The sequence below is a fragment of the Eriocheir sinensis genome, unplaced genomic scaffold (assembly GCF_024679095.1).
Source record: "Eriocheir sinensis breed Jianghai 21 unplaced genomic scaffold, ASM2467909v1 Scaffold91, whole genome shotgun sequence".
Taxonomy (NCBI): domain Eukaryota; kingdom Metazoa; phylum Arthropoda; class Malacostraca; order Decapoda; family Varunidae; genus Eriocheir; species Eriocheir sinensis.
In genome coordinates this window covers 699,972-719,509 of record NW_026112286.1, presented here as the reverse complement: position 1 = coordinate 719,509, position 19,538 = coordinate 699,972, and positions in this window count along the sequence as shown.

The window sequence follows — 19,538 nt, the reverse complement described above, 5'->3', positions numbered from 1 at the left end:
TAACATCCAAACAGATAAAGATTTCAAACACACGTAAAAAAAAACAAGGAATACAATTTTAAGGATTTTCTATTTTCACGTTAAACATTACAAGAATATAATTGGTTTGCTTTCCATTTCCGAGAGAGGGGAGAGGAGAGGAAAGGAAAGGAGAGGAGAGGAAAGGAGAGGAGAGGAGAGGAAAGGAGAGAAGAGGAGAAAAGGGTGTCTATGGAAGTGTTAGCGCTCTGCATTATGAAACTGAGTAATAGAGGATGGGGCGAGATGGCTGTAGTCTGGGGCGGTGGAAAAAGACTCTTCAATGACGGCCAGGAACGGGGCGGGGCGGGGCGGCATGCAGTCAGACAAACACGGATATGACCACGACGAGAATGATACCTGTCAGTTTGGGTCCTGATAGGGGGCGGGGCGGCAGGGCTGGACCATAAACGGCGGGGCATGGCAAACACAGAGAGAGAGAGAGAGAGAGAGAGAGAGAGAGAGAGAGAGAGAGAGAGAGAGAGAGAGAGAGAGAGAGAGAGAGAGAGAGAGAGAGAGAGAGAGAGAGAGAGAGAGAGAGAGAGAGAGAGAGAGAGAGAGAGAGAGAGAGAGAGAGAGAGAGAGAGAGAGAGAGAGAGAGAGAGAGAGAGAGAGAGAGAGAGAGAGAGAGAGAGAGAGAGAGAGAGAGAGAGAGAGAGAGAGAGAGAGAGAGAGAGAGAGAGAGAGAGAGAGAGAGAGGGGGGAGGGGGGCAGGCAACATCAGCAGATCACCTTTTTTAAAACATCGCGTCCCCTTCGTCACACGGCTGATTATTCAGGCCTGTGGATGCATGGATGAGGTTTAGGTTACGTGGGCCGTGGACACCTATAATCGATCCAGCTAACTCGGCGTTTTAGAGAAGCTATTTATTGGAGGTGCGTTGGTAGCATTGTTCTTTATCGTGGCGAGTCTAATCTGCACCTCGTTACGTGATCTTTATCGCATCTAGTGCAGAGAGAGAGAGAGAGAGAGAGAGAGAGAGAGAGAGAGTGTGTGTGTGTGTGTGTGTGTGTGTGTGTGTGTGTGTGTGTGTGTGTGTGTGTGTGTGTGTGTGTGTGTTCTCCACAATTGAGTTAACGTACATTAGTTTTTTCTTTATACTGTTTTTATAGGACTCTCTCTCTCTCTCTCTCTCTCTCTCTCTCGCCCCCCACCCCCCCCTACCCGTCCCTCCCTTCCCTTTCCCAGCACACACACACTGTTTTTCGTTCTTATCTCGGCCTTGTATCGCCTTCGTTTTATTTTCCATCCATATCATTTGCCTCGAGTTGCTTCTTCTTACATTATTCATTTGTCTTATCGCGGGTATCGCCTTTAAGTGTATATTCTCCTCGTCCTTTTTAACTTCCTTATTCGTGCGGCATCATCTCGCTAACGGCTCTTTGTTCGGCCCGTGCAATTACTCCCTTTATCTGCCTTGAACTCATTCTGTCTCCGTTTTGCTGTTTTGATATCATCTTGGTTATGTTTAGCTCCTCTGTGTGTGTGTGTGTGTGTGTGTGTGTGTGTGTGTGTGTGTGTGTGTGTGTGTGTGTGTGTGTGTGTGTGTGTGTGTGTGTGTGTGTGTGTGTGTGTGTGTGTGTGTGTGTGTGTGTGTGTGTGTGTGTGTGTGTGTGTGTGTGTGTGTGTGTGTGTGTGTGTGTGTGTGTGTGTGTGTGTGTGTGTGTGTGTGTGTGTGTGTGTGTGTGTGTGAGTGTGTGTGTGTGTGTGTGTGTGTGTGTGTGTGTGTGTGTGTGTGTGTGTGTGTGTGTGTGTGTGTGTGTGTTTGTGTGTGTGTGTGTGTGTGTGTGTGTGTGTGTTTGTGTGTGTGTGTGTGTGTGTGTGTGTTTGTGTGTAGTTCTTTATTTGCATGTCAATGTTTTTTGCTTCTCTTTCTTTCTCTCCTCTTATTATCTCTTCTGTCCTGTTCTCTTCTGTTCTGTTTTCTTTTCTTCTGTTCTCTTCTGTCCTCTCTCTCTCTCTCTCTCTCTCTCTCTCTCTCTCTCACTCTCCTGTTTTTTTGCTTTGATCGTATCTCTTTTATACATGCTATCGTCTCAATCTCTCATATAGGTTTTATCTGCATTATTGTTATTATTTTCATGTTATCTTTGCTTCTTGTTTGTTTTTTATATTGATATTTTTTTTTTTTTTGATTTTCTCTTCGTCTCTCCAATATCATATAATTTGTTTGTGGCTACTTCTGCAGTCATCATCTTTTTTTCGTAGGTGTTTTATCTTCTTTCCGATCTCCTTTTTATCTGTCTTTTTCATTCTATTAATCTAAAGCAAGTTATCTTCCTGATCTCCTTTTTATCTGCCTTTCTTCTTTCATTATCAATCTAAAGCAAGTGATCTTCCTGATCTCCTTTTTATCTGCCTTTCTTCTTTCATTCTCAATCTAAAACAAGTTATCTTCCTGATCTCCTTTTTATCTGCCTTTCTTCTTTCATTCTCAATCTAAAACAAGTTATCTTCCCGATCGATCTCCTTCTTATTTGCTTTATTTTCATTCTCCCATTTCAAAACAACAGCCAAAAGAAAAAGAAAAGGGAAGAGGTGAGCGAAAAGTGAGCATGAAATGAACGTTTTTAGTATCCTATCACATCGAAGTAGCGTAACAGCGAGTAGATGGACAATAATTGTTGCGGTGGAAGTTTCGATGCGACAGTATATTGTAATCTTATAATAAAAGCAAACACCGGGCCATTTGATACCCCGTACGTGTGTTCAAAGAAGGCATAACTGTAGATTTAAGTTTCATCCTCTTGCTATCGAGAATTGCTGTGCTGGAAATTTCAATGCGGCAGTATATAGTAATCTTATAATAACTCCAATCACCGAGCCATTTGATTCCTCGTACATGTGTGCAAAGAAGGTGTATCAAAATTGAAGCCTCATCTCTAGCTTCCAGGAATTACTGCGCTGGGAACTTCGATGCGACATTGTATAGTGATCTTATTGCCCCAAACACCGGACCATGTGACCCCGTGTGTGCGAAACAGACCTCTCTTCTGGCCTTTTATTTTTCACTCTTTTACTAGAGCATCATTTAGCGGGCTTATGATTTTCTGTGTGTTATGATCTTTAGCTGTTCCCATTGATGAAGAATAAAAAAGAGGGTAGGGAAATGCGGATACGGACTAGAGTATAATAAACCATTTGACTCAGTTCAGGAGGGACAGGCATTTGTAAGTAGTATCTGGAAGGGTGATTATGGAAGGAGGGAGGGAGGGCTGCTATCAGGACGGCTTGAACGGGAGAGCAGCGAAGCGTGACGACAGCTATTAGGCAAGAAGGAGAGAGAGATCGAGGCTGTGAGGGATGAAGGGAGGGAGAGTGGGCGGAAGTGATGGCATAAGAGAGGGAGAGGAGGCGAGATGGGAGGGTGTGAGTGAGAGGTAATATAAGGATAAGCTTCTGAGGGCAAAACACTGAGGGATGCTGCCGTGTGGTGAGGTGTTAGGAAGGACATGGAGAAAGCGAGGATACAGTGATACAGACAAGATCGATTGGAAGTGAACGAGTATAGAACATGTATATAAGTGTGAGGACAGGAAATAGATACACATATGAGGAAAAACTGAAGTATTAAAGAGACGAGATGGGATGGGAGGAAGAGGGAAGGAATGAATATAGATAGACATTAGTATTGGTAGTGAGTGGGGTAGCCATAATTTTGAGGAAGAAAGCAAGGACAGGATGGTAATAGATGGGGTGGGAAGGAATGAGGATACAAAGGCATGATAGTAAATACATATTCGAGTAAAGTAACCAGAGAGAGAAAGATGAGGAAGAAAGCGAGGAAGGAAGTAGTGGCGTAGAGACTGGAAGCAATGACATGGGAAGCGAGAAGCAATGTTGACAACCTCACGTTAGGACAGGTCTAGTGGTAGCCAGAGAGAAAGCAAAGAGAACATAAGAACATAAGAACGCACCACCTAATATCGCTGTCCATGAATTTATCTAGTCTATTTTTGAATGTGACAATTGTATTGGCACTCACCACATGACTGCTAAGCCTATTCCACTCATCCACCACCCTGTTAATAAACCAATTTTTGCCTATGTCCCTGTTGAATCTGAATTTATTCAGTTTAAACCCGTTACTTCGTGTCCTACCCGGTTCTCTTACCAACAAAACCTTATGAATGTCTCCCTTATTAAAGCCCTTCATCCATTTATAAACCTCGATCATGTCTCCACGCACCCTTCGCCTTTCTAGAGAATGCAAGTTTAACTGTTTGAGTCTTTCCTCGTATGGCAAGTTTCTCAACCCCTGAATCATCTTAGTCACCCTCCTCTGCACCGATTCTAACATTTTGATATCCATTCTATAGTAGGGTGACCAGAACTGAACCGCATAGTCAAGATGAGGTCTAACTAATGCTAAATATAGTTTGAGGAAGACTTCGGGGCTTCTGTTGCTTACGCTCCTTGAAATAAATCCCAGTACCCTATTAGCTCGATTTCTAGCTTGAGTGCATTGTGCCCTTGGACGGAGATCAGAGCTCACTAAGACCCCTAAATCCCTCTCGCACCCAGACCTACTTATGAGAGTGTCATTTAAGCAATAGTTATGTGAGGGGTTGTTCCTACCTACACTCAGAATACTGCACTTCCCTACATTGAACTTCATCTGCCATTTATCCGCCCAGTCATATAATCTGTTGAGTTCACCTTGGAGAATACTAGCGTCCTGATCCGACTCAATTACTCTACCGATCTTGGTATCATCTGCAAATTTACTAACATCACTACTAATTCCTGTGTCTAAGTCATTGATATAAATAATAAACAAAAGTGGACCTAATACCGAACCTTGTGGGACCCCACTCGTAACACATCCCCAGTCAGATCTTTTACCATTGATTTGCACTCTTTGCTTCCTATTGCTAAGCCACGCCTTGACCCAGTTCAAAACTTTACCCTCTATTCCGTGAGCCTGTAATTTAAGCAACAGTCATTGGTGAGGAACTTTGTCAAACGCTTTACTAAAATCAAGATAGATTATATCATAATTTTTATCTCTGTCAACTGCCTCAAATACTTTATTGTAGAAGGACAAGAGATTGGTGAGGCATGACCTACCTTTTGTGAACCCATGCTGCGAGTCGTGAATTAAGCTATGTTTCTCTAAATGCTCCCGAATGTTCCTGGCTATTATGGACTCCAGCATCTTCCCTATAACCGATGTTAAGCTAATTGGGCGATAGTTTGAAGCAACGCAATGTTGCCTCTCTTTCTATCTTCTATCGATATTTCCACGCTGACTGCTCTTCTGAACTTGCTAACTGCATGCCTCCCCCCCTCCCGCGGCCCCGCTGCACTCGACTTTCTACTCATGCTCATCCCTATACTGTCCAAACCCCTTATGCAAGAGTTAACCAGCATCTTCACTCTTTCATCCCTCACGCTGGTAAACTCTGGAACAATCTTCCTTCATCTGTATTTCCTCCTGCCTACGACTTGAACTCTTTCAAGAGGAGGGTATCAGGACACCTCTCCTCCCGAAACTGACTTATCTTTCGGCCACCTCTTTGGATTCTTTTTAGGAGCAGCGAGTAGCGGGCTTTTTTTTTTATTAATGTTTACTTTTTTGTGCCCTTGAGCTGTCTCCTTTGCTGTAAAAAAAAAAAAAAAAAAAAACTGACCTGTCCCCCTTTTTAAAAATCGGCGTCACATTAGCTACTTTCCATAGGCTCGGCACATAGCCAGTATTTACCGACATCTTAAAGATGTCGGTTAGTGGGTCACTGATTATATCACCTAACTCCTTTAATACCCTCGTAAATATCCCGTCAGGACCTGGCGACTTGTTCTTCTTAAGCTTATCTATCTCATCCTGAACTACTTGCCTGGTAATGATTATATCCCTCAATTTATCGCCATCCCCGCCCTCGTACACCTGAACTCTTTCCGGTATAGTCGTTCGATCCTCCTGTGTGAATACTGAAAGGAAGTAGTCGTTCAACAATGTGCTCATATTTTCGTAATTTTCTACTAGCTCCCCTGTGTTTGTTTTCAGCGGTCCAATTTTCTCCCGTGTTTTTGTTCTATACATCTGAAAGAAGCCCTTAGGATTACTTTTCGCCTCATTTGCTACTTTGATCTCATAGTTCTTTTTTGCTATCCTGGTGTTTTTCTTAACTAATCTAGATAGTTCGACGTACCGGCCCCTGAGATGTGTTTCCCCATTCTTTATTTTCTGATAAATTCCCTTCTTTAACCCAATCTCGTGTTTTAGTCCACGAGTCATCCACTTAGGATCATTGTTTTCTTTTCTAAGTGTTCGCTGTGGTATATGCTGTTCTTGCCCCTCTACTATTACTCTAACTAAATTATTGTAAGACATTTCTACCTGGTTCTCCTGTCTCTCCAATCCGCAGTTCTGGCCCTCATGAATCCCTAAATTATCCCAGTTTACCCCTTCAAGATGTCTTCGAAGCCCCTCGTAGTTTGCTCCTCTAAAATCTGGCACTTACACTGGGTTTGGTTCGCGGGTTACCGCCCAGTCTAAGCTAAAACGAACCGTTCTGTGATCACTATTTCCTAACTCTCCGCCCACCTCCAACTCACGTAGCAAGTTCCCATTATTGGTTAGGACTAAGTCTAATATGTTATCTCCTCTGGTAGGCTCAGTAACTACCTGCTTAAGGAAATTATCTTGTATAACTTCAAGAAAGTCCTCGGCTTCCAGGTCACCCACTAGATCTTCCCAGTCTATATTCCTATAATTAAAGTCCCCCATTACGCAGACATTGCTACTCATACTCGCCCTGCCAATCTCCTGTAGTAATATACTCGTGTCCTGCCTGTTAAGGTTGGGTGGCCTGTATATAACTCCTAGAGTTAGTTTTTCTTTCCCTTTGTAAACGTCCACCCAAACTGATTCTGAATCCATGTTAGTTTTGACTGAGTTGTTAACTAAACATTTAAGTGAGTCTTTAACATATAGCGCAACTCCACCTCCCTTTCTGCCCCTTCTGTCTTTGTGAAACATCTGATAACCCGTTATTTCAAATTCTGATCTAAAATTTCTATTAGCAGTGTCTATCCATGTCTCAGTGATCGCTATTATGTCAAAATTTTCTGAACAAGCTTCACCCCTTAGTAAGTCTATCTTGTTTCTGAGGCTCCTGCTGTTAGTATAGAAGATTCTTAGCCCGTCCTCTGTTACTCCCCTAGAATTACTTCTAAGCTGCCTGGTTATATTATGAGCTAGATGTCCCCTCCCATTACTCCTCCCATTGCTCCCATTACTCCTCCCCCCCTCGCCTATACTAAAAAATCCCTCAGGGTACCAAGTGCTCGCTCAAGGGAGTCTGAGAGAGCCTCAACACCCTTGAACGTCAAGTGTATCCCGGACGCAGTGAGCCCGAGAATAGACGGTAAGGAATGAGATGGGGCGGGACGGGACGGGGCGGGGCGCTTATAGCATGCCAGACGCTAACTTGTCGACAGTCACTGGAAATGATCATCATAATTCCTTCCTCGTTGATAGTGACTGCAGTCTTGGCTGGAGGTTAATGTTGACAAGACACGCACCTACTGAGAGAGGGAGGGAGAGAGGAGGCTGGGAGGGAGGGATGGAGGAGAGGTAGGCTGTGGCATTGAGATTTTTAAGAGGAGGAGGAGGAGGAGGAGGAGGAGGAGGAAGGAAGAGGAGTAGGAGGAGGAGGAGGATGGTGAGGTGGTAATGATATGAGCAGGTTATGAATGTGTGTGTGTGTGTGTGTGTGAGAGAGAGAGAGAGAGAGAGAGAGAGAGAGAGAGACCATAACACATCATTTACGACGCGTCTCCTACCACTCTTGATCCATGTCCTGCGCCTCGGCCTCTGCCTCTTATGGCCTGCTGGGTATGATTATATTGTATCATTAAGCGGACCAGATGCAGCGCGGGCCCCAAAAGATATGTGTGTTGTGCGCCGCGGGACGACTGTGTGGTTATACTCTCTCTCTCTCTCTCTCTCTCTCTCTCTCTCTCTCTCTCTCTCTCTCTCTCTCTCTCTCTCTCTCTCTCTCTCTCTCAGGGTCGGCCGGGCATTTAACGAGTAATTAATGGCGCGGAGGAGACAGAGGGCCAGAAAAAAGCTTATTAACTGATTAATGCCGCGCTTTATTTAATCGCCCGGCCACTAAGTGTTCAGCGCTGTGCCTTACCTCAGCTTCCTTCACCCTGCGGTTTAGCTACGTGTGCTGGTGGCGGTGGCGGAGGTGATGGTGTTGGTGTGTACGTGGGAAGAGATGCTGCCTGAGGCTCTTCTGGTGCTGGATGATGACACGGAGATGAAGATTATAAAAGCGGGTTAAATAGAAAGAGAGACGTAAGGGTAGGTTAGAAAGGAGATTACAGTTTGGCGGGTTGAAGAAAAAGAGGAGCAAGAGATGGAAGGAGATTGTAGTTCGGGTGTAGAAGAAAGTGAGGAAAAGTAAGAGGAGGAGGAGGATTGTAGAGATTGCCTAATACAAGAGAAAGAAGTAAGAGAAGGGAGGTTAAAAAGAAAGAAAAGTAAGAGGAGGAAGAAGAGAAGGAGGAGGAGGAGGAAGAGGAGAAGTACCAAAGGAGAAGCAGCAGAAGAATGAGAAGAAATGAGAAAAATATGAAAAAAAATGTAAGAATATTAAAAAAAAGTACATTATCAATAACAAACATTATAATAGGAAGAAGAGAGAAAGAAGAAAAAGTCATTCCCCGAGAGAAGGAGGAGAAGAAATAAGATAGGAAACAGAAGAAAAAGAAGAATAAGAACAATGACAATAATAGAAAATAACAAAAGGAAGAGGAAATAAAGAAGATTGAGAAGATAGAAAAGAAAGGAAAGGAAGGACATTATAAAAAAATAGCAGTAAGAAAACAAGCAAAACGAAGAAGGTTATAAAGGAAAGGAAGAATAAATGAGAGGGAAATAGAAGAAAATAAAGAAAGGAAACAAAGAAAAGGTAGAGAAGAAGAAGAAAGAAGAAAAAGACGAAGAAAAAAGAAGGGAGGAGGAGGAGGAGGAGGAGGAGGAGGAGGACGTAATAATAATAACAATAAGAGAAAAAGGAGGAGGAGGAGGAGGATATGTATTGCCAGAGGGAGGAGGTGTGAGAGGGAGGCTGTAGAGAAAGAGGAGGTGGAGGAGGAGGAGGAGGATATGTATTGCCAGAGGGAGGAGGTGTGAGAGGGAGGCTGTAGAGAAAGAGGAGGTGGAGGAGGAGGAGGAGGAGGAAGAGATGGTGATTGTCAGGTAAGGTCGAGGTGCGAGAAGCTTAATTTCTTTCCAGGTAAATTGCGAAGGAGAGGAGGAGGAGGAGGAAGAGGAGGAGGAGGAGGAGGAGGAGGAGGAGGAGGAGGAGGAGGAGGGGGAGGAGGAGGAGGAGGAGGAGGAGGAGGAGGAGGAGGAGACTTTTTCATTACGTTCTGACACACACACACACACACACACACAAGCAACCAGTCAGCAGGACACAGAGACAAACAAACAGACAGACAGATAGAGAGAGAGAGAGAGAGAGAGAGAGAGAGAGAGAGAGAGAGAGAGAGAGAGAGAGAGAGAGAGAGAGAGAGAGAGAGAGAGAGAGAGAGAGAGAGAGAGAGAGAGAGAGAGAGAGAGAGAGAGAGAGAGAGAGAGAGAGAGAGAGAGAGAGAGAGAGAGAGAGAGAGAGAGAGAGAGAGAGAGAGAGAGAGAGAGAGAGAGAGAGAGAGAGGCACAACCGGACACAGAAATATGGTCCGTTCCTCTAGTGTGGTGTGGTGAGTGGTGTGGCATAGTGTGGTGTGGTGTGGCTGGGTGTAGTGTAGTGTGTTGTGGTGTGGCTGGGTGTAGTGTAGTGTGTTGTGGTGTTGGAAGGGAGTATAGTGTGTTGTAGTATGGTGTGGTCTGGAGTGTGGTGTGTTATGTGGTGTGGGGTAATGTTGTTTGGTGTGGTGCTGTGTGGTCCCCTGTGATATGTAGTGTGGTGTGTTGTGGTGTTGGAAGGGAATATAGTGTGTTGTGGTGTGGTGTGGTGTGGTCTGGAGTGTGGTGTATTATGTGGTGTGGGTTAATGTTGTTTGGTGTGGTGCTGTGTGGTCCCCTGTGATATGTAGTGTGGTGTGGTATGGTTGGTGTGGCGCAGCATGGCTTGGTGTGGCGTGGTCATCCCCGCGACACTTTAGGAAGACATTAATCAAAGGCGGACAAGTTTACTGAGCACCGCTGCTGTCGCCTCGTCCGCCCGCTGCCTCGTCATGATGCCTTTGTCTGGGCCTGCATGTTGTCTGCCTTACCCTCCCCTGCCCTGCCCTGCCCTGCCCTACCCTACCCTGCTCCACCCTACCTTACCCATCCCTGCTTCCCTATTGATTTCGCTCTTTCCTCAAAGGAACACAAAGGAACACAAAGGAAGAACAAACAACAGCAGACCTGCTGGTCCTTACGAGGTTGTTTGTGACAAGCTACACTAACTATTTAATCAAAGGTGGAAGATGAAGGACAGCAAAGGCGAAGGCTCCTCCCCACCCCCCCCATCCCTCCAGCCAAAGCTGGCAGGAAAGGAAAAAGAACCATGCAGCATGGAAAAACTGCATGGAATTTATGTAAGAAAGAGGAAAAAACTACCATTACTGCTACCACTAACCGGGCGATAAAAGCGGACAAGGACACCAGTATTCGAAAGAACTTAACGTTATTACGACAATGAGTAATATCTTAGTTGCTGGTTGGATTCAAAACACTTGTCTAATCTATTCTTGAAGGCCGTAACTGTTGTACTATCAACGACATCACAAGGTAGAGAGTTCCAAACATTAACAACTCGATTGAAGAAGAAGTGTTTAGCTTCGTGCGACGAGAATCTTTTACCACTTATCTTCAAATTGTGATTTCTTCTTGTTCTATTTGATCGATCAATTGTAAAATAATCTTCCGCATTAATATCACTGAATCCTTTAAACATTTTAAACACTTCTATTAGATCGCCTCGCATTCTTCGTTTTGAATGGCTGAATAAATTTACTTCTTTTAGCCTTTGTTCATATGACAAATTTCTCAACCTAGGAATCATCTTTGTTACTTTTCGTTGAACTCTTTCCAACTTTTCTATGCCCTTTCTGTAGTAGGGAGACCAAAACTGTACACAGTACTCTAGACGGGGTCGAACCAACGAATTATACAGTTTTAATATTACTTTTTCCGATTTATTATTAAAGACTCGTCCGATGAAGCCAACCAATTTGTTTGCAGTTTTAACTACCTCTGAACAATGCTGACCGGGCTTTAAATCGCTTGATATAGTGACTCCAAGATCCTTTTCTTTACTTACTGCAGAAAGTTGTTGACCATTCATTACGTACCGAACGCGATTGCTATTTTTTCCGATGTGCAACACTTTACATTTGTCAACGTTAAATTTCATTTGCCATTGATTGGCCCAACGTGCAAGTCGATCTAGATCTGATTGTAAAGCTTCTTCGTCGAGTGTCGCAGTTACTTTACTAGCAATTTTTGTGTCAACAGCAAATTTTGATACTTTGCAAGTGAGCCCATCATCGATATCATTAACATAAATTAAGAAGAGCATGGGGCCAAGCACTGATCCTTGAGGTACGCCGCTTTTGGCATCGAGCCAGTTAGATGTAACACCGTTTAGAACTACTCTCTGTTTCCGCTCAGAGAGCCAGTCCGCAAGCCAATTGTGAATGTTACCCGAGATACCGTGCGCCAGTAGTTTGCTAAGCAATCGTTGGTGGGGGACCTTATCAAATGCCTTTTGATAATCCAGATATATGATATCTACTGATCTGCTTTCATCGAACACCTCAAAAATATAGTGAAAAAATCAAGTAAGTTAGTCAAACACGAACGTTTACTACGGAAGCCATGTTGCGAATTATTTATTATATTATTTTCTTCGAAGAATTTCACCATATTGTCGCGAATGATAGTCTCCATTAACTTACAAACAATAGATGTCAGGCTAATTGGTCGATAGTTTCCTGGATGAGACTTGTCCCCCTTTTTGAAAATTGGTGTGACATTTGCAAGTTTCCAATCCGACGGAACTTTTCCATCTGTTAAAGATCTATTGAATATGATGGAGAGCGGTTTACAAATTTGACGTTTGATTTCTTTTAAGACCCTAGGGGTAATTTTGTCTGGATGTGCTCTGTCTTACCCTGTCCTGCCCTGCCCTGCCTTACCCTACCCTACCCTACCCTTGCCTGCCCTAACCTACCTTGCCCTTCCATGCTTAGCTATTAATTTTGCTCCTGCCTCAGTCTTCATGTGGATTTCCTGCCTTGCCTTGCTTTGCTCTAACCAATCCTTCCCAACCCTTCTTCCCATACCCCACCCCTGCTCGCCTAACTTAACTTTACCTAACCTAACCTAATCTAACCTAACCTACCTTGCCTATCCCTTCTTGCTTTACCCCTCCCCTGCTCGCCTAACTTAACTTTACCTAACCTAACCTAACCTAATCTAACCTAACCTACCTTGCCTATCCCTTCTTGCTTTACCCCTCTCCTGCTCGCCTAACTTAACCTAACCTAACCTAATCTAACCTAACCTACCTTGCCTAACCCTTCTTCCCTTGCCCCTCCCCTTGCTTGCCTTTCCTCTGCTTTTTCTCTTTCTTTTCTCTCTTTCCTCTTCCTCAGGCTACCCTACCGTGCTCTCCTCTCCATCCCCTGCCTTAGTCACCCTCACTTTTTCATGCATTTCGTTTGCCTTCTCCGCCCTTTCATGCTCCTCCTTTCCCTGTCGTTCCCGCCCTTATCCTTCCATGGTTGTTTTGTATCCTCTTGTCATTGTGTTTATTTGTCCTGGCCTGTCCTTGTGTTTCCTCTTGTCCTTGTGTTTCCTTGTCCTGGCTTGTCCTTGTGTTTCCTCTACCGGTGTGGCTCAATGTCCCTTCTCTCGGCATTCATGTTTTTTTGCTTCGCACCGGAGTGTTCTTGCCCCTCCCTCCCTCCCTCCCTTCTTGCCTCAGTCTTGTCCTTCATCGTCTTTAGGTTCATCCAATACCTTTTCACCTACTTCCTCCTTTAATCGTCCTTCTCGCCCATGTCCTGCTCTCCCTTTGCTTCATCTTGGCCTTCTTTGGGGTGCCCTTGCCTTCTTTCTCCTTTCCTCTCTGCTTTGCTTCGCCCTTTCTGCTTTCTGCTCCTGTTTTCGTATTTCCCGCCTGTCCTGCTCTCCCTCCTGCTTGTCTTTCCCTTCTTTGGTGTGTCTTTACCTTCCCCCTTACTCCTTCCTTGCCTATCTCCCTGCTTCACCCTCTCTGCTTCTCCCTGCTTCTGCTCTTCTCGTGTTTCACTCCCTTCAGCCTCCTGTGTTCCCTTCTCCTCTCTGCGTTGCTGCAAATACTTATCTTAAGGTTTTCTCTCTTCCTTTTGATTGTTCTTGATTCTTCTCTTCCTCCATCTCCCTTTTCGTGTATTCCGTCCTTCTGGTCTGTCGTATCTATCCCCCTTATCTTCTTCCTTTCTCTCTCCTCCTCTTGTCTTCTCTCGTTTGCCCCGATTTCAATTATTTTCATCTTTCTTATCTCTGGTTAAGCTCACTGTCTCTCTCTCTCTGTTTTCCTCCTCTCCCTCCGCTTGCCTTTCCTCCTCCTTCTCCTTCTCCTCCTTCTCCGCCTCCCCTGCTCTGTTTTCATGTTCCTGTTCTTCTTTTGCTTAAACTATCATTTTCCTTTGTCATTTATTACTTACCTCTCTCCTTTCTGTTGTTTTACTTCTCTTCCTTCATGTCTTCCCTTCCTCCTCCTCCTGGTCATCCTCACTCTCCTCCTCCTCCTCTTCCAGTGACGATGACGATCTGGTTTCAGAGTCGACTTTCCGTATTAAGGCGATCGGAACCCTTTTTTTGTCCCTCGCATCCTCTTGCACTCGGTTTTAAGCCTTGTGTTTAGCTATCATATTTTTGCCTTATTTTTTGCCTCACTTTTTGTCTTGATCGTGTTGTTCCGGCTGTCAAGGTCTTGCTGGTCCTGAATGAGCTCTCAATCTCCTCGTCTCATCAACACCCTCGCAGCCTCTCACTCTTTTTCTTCTTCTTCCTCTTCTTCCTTTTCCTTCTATTCCGCTTACTCAGTCTCTCTCTTTCTCTCTGTTTATTTGTTAATGTGGATATTTTTTTTTCTTTTCTTCCCATTCCTCTTTCTTTTGTATGATATAATTTCCTTTTTTTCTCCTCCTCCTCCTCCTCCTCCTCCGGTTGTTCAGTCTCTCTCTTTCTCTGTCTGTTTGTAAAGTTAGATTATTTTTGTTGTTTTTCACTTCTTTTTTCTGTTTGCGTTCTAATTATTTTTCTTTTTCTCCTCCTCCTCCTCCTCCTCCTCGTCACCTTTTTTTCAATTCTTCATCATACTTTCATCCTTCATAACCTCCAAACCTTCAATTCATCTGCTTCATGATATTCCTCCTCCTCCTACTCCTCCTCCTCCTGCTCCTTCACTCCCTGGTTGGACGTCCTCACACTTTGTCAACATCATTTTGCTTTAGATTGACGAAGAGCAGTTTCTCCTCCTCCTCCTCTTCCTCCTCCTCCTAGCTCCTCCTCCTCCTAGGTCCTCCTCCTCCCCCCCTACAGACTCCCGAAAGAGCAAGAAAATGAATCCCCGACGCCCAGCAGCGAGAGGTTAAGTGATAAAGGAGGGACACCGCGTCTCCAAACATAGACTCAATCCGGAGTGTTTTTAAACGTCCCCCTGCTCGACCCTCCTGCCCCAGCCCTTCACACACGCCTTACCCTTCCTCCCTTCACCCTGTTGTCTCGCCCTCGCCTCTCCCGCCCCGCTCACCTGCCCACCCGACCACCCTCTCCGACCCTTCCTTCCTCCACTACCACCACCTAGCCACCTCCTCCACTACCACTGCAGCATCCATTCTCGACTCCTCCTTATCAACCATCTCTGTCTCACTACCTCTACCAGTCCCTACCACAATATCCACCACAATATCCTTCATCCGACCACCCTCTTCCACTACTGCCCTTCCTGTCTCCACTACCACCACCACCTGGCCTCTTCCACTACCACTGCAGCATCCATTCTCGACTCCACTTTACCAACCATCTCCATCTCACTACCTACTCCACCCCTGCCACTACTACGCGTCCTCTTAGCCACCCTCATCTCCTCCACTCTCCCCTGCCCCCCCCCCTGCATCCACCTCCCAACTCCACTTTAGTTAACCGTCTACCTCCCTTTCTTCTCCTCCTTCTCTCCCTTCCATACTGCTAGGTGTTACCTCCCTTACATTACCTCCACCAATCCCTACCTCAATATCCTTCATCCTACCTCCCTTCCTTACCTCCTCCTTCACCCCTTCCATCCTGCTAGCCGTTACCTTCCTTACACTACCTCCACCAATCCCTACCTCAATATCCTTCATCCTGCCTCTCTCCCTCTCTATCATCATCATCAGCACCAGCTCTTAACCATCATCTCCACTCTCGGATCCTGACCTTACCAAACTCCACTATTACTATGGTCAGCCAACAGTTGCCCATTCTCTCTCTCTGCTTACCTTTTCACCTGTATTCTCCATCCACCACCCAATATTTACCTTCCTCCCATCTCCACCACCACCTAGTCATCCCCTGATCTTCTTACCTTCCTCAAATCCACCGCTCTTTCCACATCCCACGACCGCGACCACCACGTACGGTAATCATTTGCTTTCCTTCCTACCCCCTCTCCATCGCACTGTCTCCAGCGTCCGTTCCCTTCCACTTTTTGAAATCCATTCCACCTATCTATCCACTCAGTATCACCATTGCCTCATCCACTTCTCTAATCTTCCCTTGCAACTCTCTCTCCTTTTCTTTTACTGTCCTTCCACTTTTAAATTCTCCACTCACCACTCGTCTTCCAGTGACCAATTCTTCCACCAAATAACTTTCACCTCATCCACAATACAGTATCACTAGTTATTCTCTCTACTCTGTTTGATTCTCCACTCACCGCTTATTCCATCCACTCCACTCGTATCAAACAACTTTCTAGCACCATCCACCTCTCCACCTCTCTGCTGCCACTCCTCCACCTTCCCCTCCACCTAGCCCGTAAAAGCCTCCACTCTCTCCTACAATCCATTACTCACAAATTTGGCCTTACCTTTCCACTCCTCTCCACTTTATTAATTACCACACGCCCTCCACCCTCTCTATAATCCACCTCCTCCACCCATGCAGGCCTTCTTCACCCAAATTTAGTATCCTCCTCCTTCTCCTCCTCCTCTTCTTCCACCCTACCGGTCTCCTTACATATCCTGAGGGCGTGAGAGAGAGAGAGGGAGGGAGAGGGGGAAAGAGAGAGAGGGAGAGGGACGAAAAGAAGGAGAGGGAGAGAAAAGGAAGGGTGCAAGGAAGTAAGCAAGCAAGCAGGCATTAGATCCACCACCACCACCACCACCACCCACTGACCCCCCCTCCCCACACCGCCAGCTCGAGATCATTACACCGGGCCCAACAAGGCATCCTATAAGCGGCGAACCCTGCGAGGCGTGGGTCTTTTATGGGCAGGAAATTGTTTCACATGCATGCATAATTCTCGTGATTCAATGCAGATATCAAAGGCTGCAGGCGAGGCTGGTGGGCTTTCTGGGAAGGGGCGGCATGGTGGAGTTAATTAGCCTGCTCGTGGCTTGGGCGTGGGTGGGTGGGAGGGTGGATGGGTGGGAAGGAGGGAGGGTGAGAAGGTTGGTGGTTGGGTGGGTGGGTGCTGGGGGTGATTTTAGGGTTGTGAAAGTTGGTTGAATGTAAGGGAAGGGAAGGTTGACTGTAGTGTGTGTGAATTAGTGGTTGGTACGCACATAGTTCATTCACACACACACACACACACACACACACACACACACACACACACACACACACACACTTTTTTTTTTCATTTCATCCCCAATCTCCCTTATAGAAAAAGTGTTGAAAGTCAGGTAAAATGAAAAGAAAAATATAATAGTATACAGAACACAGGTAATAGAAATAAAAAAAAATGATGTTTTATTTTTATTTTTTGATGAGCATATTTTCTTTTTTTTATATAACGTGTGTTTTTTGTCATTTTTATCTTTTTCGTTTTCTTATCCACTTGTTTTAGAATCTCGTATCTCTTCGCTTCTCTTCACCACTTTCTATCTCCTCGTCTCTTCCCGACTCCTTGTATATCCTCGCCTCTCCTCAACTCACTGCATATCCCTCCTCTCCTGAGCTCTCTTCTCCTCGCCTCTCTTCACCTCCTTTTATCTCTTCTCTCTTTTCCTGTATCTTTTCGCCCCTCTTCATCTCTTTCTATCTCCTCGCCTCTCCTCGACTCCAAGTATCTCCTCGCCTCTCCTCAACTCCCTGCATTTCCCTCCTCTCCTCAACTCTCATCTCCTCGCATCTCCTCACCTCCTTTAATCTCTTCGCCTCTCCTCTATTTCCTGTATCTTTTCGCCTCTCTTCACCTTTTCTGTCTCCTCGCCTCTCTCCACTCCCGTTTCCTCCTCGTCTTCTGGTGATGGAGTGGCCGTGTGCTGTCCTGACAAGACGTAGAAATTAATGGTCCACGTAAAACTCTCTCTCTCTCTCTCTCTCTCTCTCTCTCTCTCTCTCTCTCCAAGATTTAATTTTCTTATCTACTAAATACGATTATTCATTGCTTGTCAACACTCTCCTTAGCACGAGAGAGAGAGAGAGAGAGAGAGAGAGAGAGAGAGAGAGAGAGAGAGAGAGAGAGAGAGAGAGAGAGAGAGAGAGAGAGAGAGAGAGAGAGAGAGAGACACACACACACACACACACACACACACACACACACACACACACACACACACACACACACACACACACCTATATACATCCTCTCCTCCTGTAAGCCATCTCCGGGTCTTCCTCCTCCTCCTCCTCCATCTCCACCTTAGTCATCGTCCCGACCTCGTCTTCCAACCCAGGTGAGGGCACACACCTGGATTAATTACATCCCGGTGACCACCTGAGCGCTACTACATTTCAAGGGAAGGCAGCGGCGTGAACAATGGTCGGCGGCCTTTTACTGGGCGCGGGATGAAATTTATATAGGGAGACAAATACGGTGTGCACCGAGCCGACGCCTTAGGAGGAGAAGGAGGGGGAGGAGGAGACAGAAGAAGTGGTGGTGGTGGTGGTGGAGGAGGGGGAAAAGAAGAAAAAGTTGGGGGTGGTGGTGGTGGACGAAATGGAAAGGAAAATAAAAGAAGAAAAGCGTGAAGAACGGATGAGAAGGAGAAGGAGAAGAAGAAAGAGTAGGAAAAGGAGACTCAAAACAAGGCTTCTTTTTTTATATTTCGCTTCTCTTTGTTTCCTCTATTATTTTTTTGCGGTAAACGAAAGCACATCAAACTAGAGTGAAGATTAAATGACAGACAGAAGAAGAGGCAAGAAGAGTAGGGAAGGGAAACGGTAGGCCCTGTTTTTAAATCGCGTATATTTTTGTGTTGTGATTTATATATCTATTAGCTTTTACTCTTTTTAGGGGGTAATAAGGAAGCTGCGGTACAACAAAGCTCCTGTACATATGACGCAAGTGGTTTACAAATATGAGTTACCAAATGGAGCCCCGAAAATGTCTTGATTGTTCTCCCTTCTAAAAAGATTCTAAGTGGCACAAGGGAGGAGGAATTACTGTAAAAGGAAGGACAGCTGTTTTTAGAGGTACTACTAAGCTGATGGATGGACAATTTAAAGTAGCTGTCTTGGCGTCCTTGTTTGTACGAAAAGAAGAATGATGTTTTTGTTTTCATCATATCATTCATCGTATATTCATTTTATTTTTTTGTGCGTTGCGTCACTGGAGTTGCAATGATGCCAGTTTGAAAATGACAACGGGGAGACGAACGTGTTAGTTCAGCTATCATAAGTAAGTGTCTTTGTTTGATAAGAGAATATTTTTAGTTAAGTTTTCATTATTTTCGATTTTTTTTATGCATCAACCTTTAACTGTATATAAATCGCATATGTAGGTTGCTATTAAATATATTCAGCGCCATATGACCACTGTAGTTCCTGCGCCATGACTTGATACCCAAATTAATCAATCATTTTTTATATTATATTACTCCTGCAAGATTGTTTTCCCTTTTATAGTGTATGCTTCGTCACGGCAGCTGTTGGGACGCCTCCACGAAAGCCCCAAGACAAGCTTAAACATCAGACAAGTAGCCGTCAGAAGCGTCCTTGTTTTCTAAGAGGGAGAGAGGGAGAGGGCGAGAGAGATTTAATACTTTGTTCTGTATCATTAATCAACCGTGGTTAGAGTGGCCCTGGCAGGAAGGTTTATCTCGCGCGTGTGTGGGCAGCGAGATGGTGCAGCGCGGACATGTGTGTGTCGTGAATCATGTGTGTAATGTGCATGTGTGTGTGTGTGTGTGTGTGTGTGTGTGTGTGTGTGTGTGTGTGTCGTGATATAATGTATAATGGGTGTGTTAGGGAAGAGATCGAGTACTATCTCTTTTTTTTCTCTCCTCCTCCTCCTCCTCCTCATCATCATCATCATCATCATCATCATCACCACCACCATCACCATCATCGTCATCCTGCCTCATCTCCTCC